The sequence below is a fragment of the Erinaceus europaeus genome, chromosome 16, assembly GCF_950295315.1.
Source record: "Erinaceus europaeus chromosome 16, mEriEur2.1, whole genome shotgun sequence".
Lineage (NCBI taxonomy): Eukaryota > Metazoa > Chordata > Mammalia > Eulipotyphla > Erinaceidae > Erinaceus > Erinaceus europaeus.
Genome location: NC_080177.1, coordinates 23,799,577 through 23,806,466, shown reverse-complemented (window position 1 = coordinate 23,806,466; position 6,890 = coordinate 23,799,577). Strand labels below are relative to the sequence as shown.

The following is a 6,890-nucleotide window of genomic DNA, read 5'->3' as shown; positions in this document are numbered from 1 at the left end:
GCCAGGGCAGATAGATAAGTCTCCCCCTAAACAAAGATTGATCTGACCCAATACAGCAAATGCACAGATTTAAACCCACAGCTTGGGTGGTCTGAAAGGTGGTACAGTGGATAAAGTGTTGAACTCTCCAGCATGAGGTCTTAAATGTGATCCACGGCAGCACATGTACCAGAGTGATGTCTGGTTCTTTCTCTCTCTCTCTTCCTACCCTTCTCATAAATAAATAAAATAAAAAATACACAAACTGTATAAGCTCTTGTATTTACCGTCAACTAAAACATGAATCCCCCAATAAAGAAATTTAAAAAATTGAAAAATAAAATAAAATAAACAAACAGCTTGGTAAAAGTCTTCATGTGTCAGGGCCGGGTGATGGTGCAACTGGCTGAATGTGCGTTACAATGCACAAGGACATGGGTTTGAGCCTCTATCCGCACCTACGGGGGGAAGTGGTGAAGCAGTGTTGCAAGTGTCTCTGTCTCTTTCCCTCTCTATATCCTCCTTCCTCTCCATCTCTGGCTGTCTCTATCCAATAAATAAAGATTTTAAAAATACTTTTTAATTTTTTATTTATTTATTTATTTCCCAGAGCACTGTTCAGCTCTGGTTTATGGTGGCGCAGGAGATTGAACCTGGGACTTTGGAGCCTCAGGCATGAGAGTCTGTTGCGTAACCATTATGCTAAAAAAAAAAAAAAAAAAAAGCCACTAGTCTATACTATGTAGCCACTGCCCATGTCAAATTAAAATATTTCTCTCACTTACAATAGACATAAGATGCTTTAATAGTCCATGAGTAATTGTTGGGGGAAGCCAACAATTTGGCCTCTGGTGGAAGATATTTTGTTTTGGTTTTCTTCCACGGGAAGACAGAGTACAGGTAGGGATAGCCCCAGTCTCTAAAGGGAGGCTGGGAGTATCCTTCCCTGCCACTTGAAAAAGACTGGTCCTGAAATGAGTACAGTCAGCAGTGTTCCTCAGATGTGACCATGACTCCATCCCGACTTCTCTAGGCAGACAATCTCACCAATGTGTCCTGGACCCTCGCATCTCCAGAGCTCTGGTCCACTAGGGAAAGAGAGAAACAGGCTGGGGGTACGGATTGACCTGTCAATGCCCATGCTCAGCGGAGAAGCAGCTACAGAAGCCAGAACTGCTACCTTCTGCTCCCCATAAACAACCTTGATCCATACTCCCAGTGGGGGAAAAGTGATAGGATGAAAATAAGAGGACTCTGCACTCCAGCACCATCAGCACCCACAGAGAGAGAAGGAAAGGGAGAGGGACATATGGAGGTAGCTACAATGTTATGAGTGGCTTAGGGGAAGAGAGGACTGAGTCAGAAAAAGAAGGGGCAACTATGTATAAATGTGGACACATAGTTGTAGAGAAGATGGTTGGCCCATGTTGACAACCTTAGGGAAACTGGTGGATTACAGTGGGGAAAGTGAAGATTCAGAACTCAGGTGGTGGGAATGGTGTGGTTTCAAACCCCTGTCGATGTGTAATTCTGTAATATAAAAATAAAAATTAATTAAAATAAAAATACCTTTAAGTTGCAAAAAAAAAAAAAAGGGAAAACAGAGTAGATCTGGTTTTTTTTTTCCCTTTTGTTGCCCTTGTTTATTGTCATTGTTGATGATGGTGTTGTTGTTATTGCTGTCGTTGTTGTTGGATAAGACAGAGAGAAATGGAGAGAGGAGGAGAAGACTGAGAGGGGGAGAGAAAGATAGACACCTGCAGACCGCTTCACCACCTGTGAAGCAAACCTCCTGCAGGCAGGGAGCCAGAGGCTCGAATCAGGATCCTTACGTTGGTCCTTGCACTTCACACCATATGCACTTAACCCACTGCGCCACCACCCACTTCCAGAGTAGAACTGTTTTATATAGCTTTTCAATAAAAACACTTATAGAAATAACTCTTTAAGAAAAGAGAGCCCCTGGAGCTCAGGGAGGTAGCAAAAGTAGAGTGAGGTCAGACCAGAAAGAAGAATAGGAAGGGTTCACCTGAAACCCCCACACCCTGGCTCTTTTTCCACCCACCATTCTTTGAATTTCTCTGGGTGAGGTGACAAAGGAACCTGAGATTGTGAGCCCCGGGTGTTGATATTCTAGGTGCCAGTGTGTGTGAACTGAAACCTGAGAAGTTTGTTTAACTTTGTGGCAGGGAAGGGAACACTGCAGTCCCTTCACCCAGGTCTGTCTCTGGGCTGCAGGAGCGAGCAGGTCCTGCTCAGCAGACATGGCTCCGAGACTAGGACAATCCATTGCCAGCACCAAGCTATGAGTCAGATGGCTACAGGTCCTTTCCTATAGAGAGGACCTGAGGAGGGTGTGGGGGGGGGGAGGTGGTGCACCTGGTAGAGCACACACCCTTCACAAGAACCAGGGTTCAAGCCCCAAGTCCCCACCTACAGAGAGGAAACTTGATGAGCAATGAAATAGTGCTGCACGTGCTTCTGTCTCTTCCTCCTTCTTTATCTCCACCTTCCTTCTCAATTTTTTAATAAATATTTATTTGTTTATTTATTTATTCCCTTTTGTTGCCCTTGTTGTTTTATTGTTGTTGTTACTGATGTCATCATTGTTGGATAGGACAGAGAGAAATGGAGAGAGGAGGGGAAGACAGAAAGGGAGAGAGAAAAAAAGGCACCTGAAACCTGCTTCACTGCCAGTGCATTTAACCCGCCATGCTACCACTTGACTCCCCTTTCTCAATTTTTTTCTTCGTAAAGATTTTATTAATGAGAATGTAGGAGGAGAGAGAGAAAGAACCAGACATCACTCTGGTACATGTGCTGCCAGAGATTGAACTCAGTACCTCATGCTTGAGAGTCCAATGCTTTATCCACTGCGTCACCACCCTTCTTAACTTTTAAAAAGTATTTTAGTTTTTTAATATTTATTTATGTATTCCCTTTTGTTTCCCTTGTTGTTTTATTGTAGTTATTGTTATTATTGATGTCATTGTTGTTGGATAGGACAGAGAGAAATGAAGAGAGGAGGAGAAGGCAGAGGGGGAGAGAAAGACACTTGCAGAACTGCTTCACCACCTGTGAAGCGACTCCCCTGCAGGTGGGGAGCCGAGGGCTCGAACCAGGATCCTTACAGCTGGTCCTTGCACTTTGCACCATCTGCGCTTAACCCGCTGTGCTACCACCCGACTCCCCTATTTATTTTATTTCAATGAGAGAGATGCAGAGAGAAAGACGCAGAAAAACCAGAGCACTGTTCAGCTTTGGCAGATGGTGGTGTGTAGAATTGAACCTGGGAGCCTGGAGGCTCAGGCATGAAACTCTTTTGCATAATCATTAGGCTGTCTCCCCAGCCTAGTTTCTCTCTCCATCAAAAAAAAAAAGAAAGAAAGAAAAAAGAAAAGAGGGAGTTGGGCTGTAGTGCAGCGGGTTAAGCACAGGTGGTACAAAGCTCAAGGACCAGCATAAGGATCACGGTTCATGCCCCCGGCTCCCCACCTGCAGGGGTGTCATTTCACAAGTGGTAAAGCAGGTCTGCAGGTGTCTCTCTTTCTCTCCCCCTCTCTGCCTCCCCTCCTCTCTCCATTTCTCTCTGTCCTATCCAACAACAACTACAGCAAGGGCAACAAAGGGGAATAAATAAATAAATAAATAAATATTAAAAAAAAACGTGGTTCAGGAGGTGGCACAGTGGATAAAGTGTTGGACTCTCATGCATGAGGCCTTGAGTTCGATTCCCAGCAGCACATGTACCAGAGTGAAATCTGGTTCTTTCTCTCTCTCTCTTCCTATCCCTCTCATATATATGAAAAAGAAATGAGGGCTGGGGAGACAGTCTAATACTTATGCAAAAATACTCTTATGCTTGAAACTCCAACGTGTCAGGTTCAGTTCCCAGCACCACCATAAGCCAGTGTGCTGATGATCTCTATCTCTCTCTTTCCTTATCTATCTATCTATCTTCCTGTAGCTTTCTCATTAAATAAAAAGGAAAAATAAAAGAAAAGCAATAAAAAAATTAAAGAAAAAGAGAGGACTTGGCTATGGAAGAGATGGCTCAGCTTCACTTAGAAAAAAGGATTGGCGGGGGGAGACAGCATAAAGGTTATGCAAAAGCCTTTCAAGCCTGAGGCTCTGAGTTCCAAGGCTCAATCCCCAGCACCACCATAAGCCAGAAATGAGCAGTGTTCTGGTAAAAACAAACAAACAAACAAACAAAGAAAAAGGAAGGATCGGGGAGTCAGCAGTAGCACAGCAGGTTAAGCACATGTGGCGCAAAGCACAAGGACTGGTATAAGGATCCCAGTTCAAGCCCCCGGCTCACCACTTGCAGGGGAGTCTATTCACAGGCAGTGAAGCAGGTCTGCAGGTGTCTATCTTTCTCTCCCCTTCTCTGTCTTCCCCTCCTCTCTCCATTTCTCTCAGTCCTATCTAACGATGACATTAATAACAACAATAATAACTACAACAATAAAACAACAAGGGCAACAAAAAGGGAATAAATAAACTTTTAAAAAAAAGAAAAGAAAAAGGAAGGATCATTATGTCTACAGGTCCTAGAATTCATATTGTGCATCTGCTCTGTCCTAACCTGAATTTAACAAAATTCAAAGACGAGCGCTGGTCCTTGAAAACTCCCTGGCCTGGTTGGGGTCAGATATGGGCTTCTCCCTAGAGCTCACCCATCAGCAGCAAGCAGTGGACACAGTCTGAGAGGATACCAACGAGCTAGCCTGGCACATGAAGTGACAGCAAGTGTGGGGGGCCAGCCTAGTGCCTAGTATGTATCAGCCCACTTTTACACTCCTGAATTTCTTCTAATTCTTTTTCATTTTCTTTCTTTCTTTCAATATTTATATAGTATTGTGAGAGATGGGAGAAAGAAAGAGAACCAGAGTATCACTCTGGCACATGCACTGCAGGGAAAGACCTTGGGGCCTCATGCTTTCGCGCGTCCAATGCTTTATCCACTGTGCCATCTCCCAGACCACGATTCTCTTACTCTACTGTGTGTAACTAACTAATCGCACAATTCCCCTTAAGGACATGCAGGCATGTAGAATATGAAAGATTCTAGAAACTAAAAGCATTGTGTGGACCAAGGGATAGGTCTTCCAGTAGAGTACATATCTTGCTGTGATTGAGGCTCTGGATCCAACTCCCAGCACCACATGGGAGCTCCATGGACTGTACTCAGGGACCTTCAGGAGTGTTGGAGTGAGGTTTTGATGTCTCTCCTCTCTCTGTTTTAGAGATTTTTTTTTTTTTTGCCTCCAGGGTTATTGCTGGGGCCCAGTGCCAGAGGCCATATTTCTTCCCTTTTTGTTGCCCTTGTTGTTTTATTGTTGCTGTTATTATTATTATTATTGTCATTGATGTCACTGTTGCTGGATAGGAGAGAGAGAAATGGAGAGAGAAGAGGGGAAGACAGAGAAGGAGAGAAAGACACCTGCAGATCTGTTTTACCACTTGTGAGGGGAACCCCTGCAGGTAGGGAGCGAGGGTCTGGGGAGGGTCTGGGGGGGTGGCTCGAACTCAAACCGGGATCCTTAAGCCCGTCCTTGCACTTCACGCCGTGTGCGCTTAACCCACTGCACTATCTCCCGAACCCCTGCCCCCTTAAAGATTTATTTATTTACTTAAATGTTTGTTTATTTTTAGATAGAGACAGGGAGGCAGGTGGGCAGAGAGAGAGAGACCACAGCACCAAAACTTCCTTCAAGGGGGTCGGGTCGGGCGGTAGCGCTGCAGGTTAAGCGCACATGGCGCGAAGCGCAAGGACCGGCTTAAGGATTCCAGTTAGAGCCCCCAGGTTCCCACCTGCAGGGGGGTCGCTTCACAAGCGGTGAAGCAGGTCTGCAGGTGTCTATCTTTCTCTCCCCTTTTCTGTCTTCCCTCTCCTCTCTCCATTTCTCTCTGTCCTGTCCAGCAACATCAGTGGCAACAATAACAATAATGACAAGGGCAACAAAATGGGGGGGAAAATAGCCTCCAGGAGCAGTGGATTCGTAGTGCAGGCATCGAGCCCCAGCAATAACACTGGAGGCAAAAAAGGGGGGGTCGGGCGGTAGCCAGCAGGTTAAGCGCAGGTGGCAAAGAGCAAGGACTCGGAGGATCCCCATTTGAGCCCCCAGCTCCCCACCTGCAGGGGAGTCACTTCACAAGTGGTGAAGCAGGTCTGCAGGTGTCTATCTTTCTCTCCCCCTCTCTGTCCTAACAATGATGACAACAATAAGAACTACAACAATAAAACAACAAGGGCAACAAAAAGAGAATGAATTAATAAAACTTCCTTCAACATATTGGGGACTGGGCTTGAACTTGGGCCTTGCAGTTGGCAAAGCAACACACTTTGCCTAACTTTAGGCCAGTTCCTGCCCCTCCCATCACAGGTCAACTTAAGGGAGGAACTTAAAAAGACAGTTCCCCCTGTTGCTGAATCTCTGTTAATAATAACACTGGCCGTATCTAGTTGAGCACACACTCTACCACGAGCGAGGACGAGGGTCAGAGTCACCAGCCCCCACATGGGAGCACCATGCAAGGAGGCTTCAGGAGCAGGGCAGCAGTGCTGTCGTGTCTATCCTTCTCTCTCTCTAGTTCTCTCTCCGTCTGGAATAAAGAAAGAAGGAAGAGTCTAGATGGAGTAGAGGAATCACATAGGCGGGAAGCACCAGTTGCAAAAAGAAGGAAGGAAAGAAAGAAAGAGAGAAGGCAAGCAAGCAAGCAAGAAAGAAATGAATGAATGTCTGACCTGTAGCAGGCAGAAACCTATTTCTTTGCCTCCCAGACACTGCCCAGCTCACAGGTGGTGGAACATCGTTTGCTGGTACCTTCATTTCCAATTTTTTTTTTTTGCTAAATCACTTTCATTTCCTCCTCTCCCCACCCCCTTTTTTTATTCCTCTCTTTTC

General features: G+C 45.4%; 1 long non-coding RNA gene across 1 annotated transcript in view; it reads right to left on the bottom strand.

Moving 5' to 3' along the window:
* LOC132533420 (uncharacterized) overlaps positions 1-6,890 on the bottom strand; it is a 63,284-nt gene continuing 56,394 nt past the window's right edge. The window contains exon 7 of the long non-coding RNA XR_009545292.1: positions 1-1,067. This is a non-coding gene — a long non-coding RNA (uncharacterized LOC132533420). The remainder of the gene's footprint in view (positions 1,068-6,890) is intronic.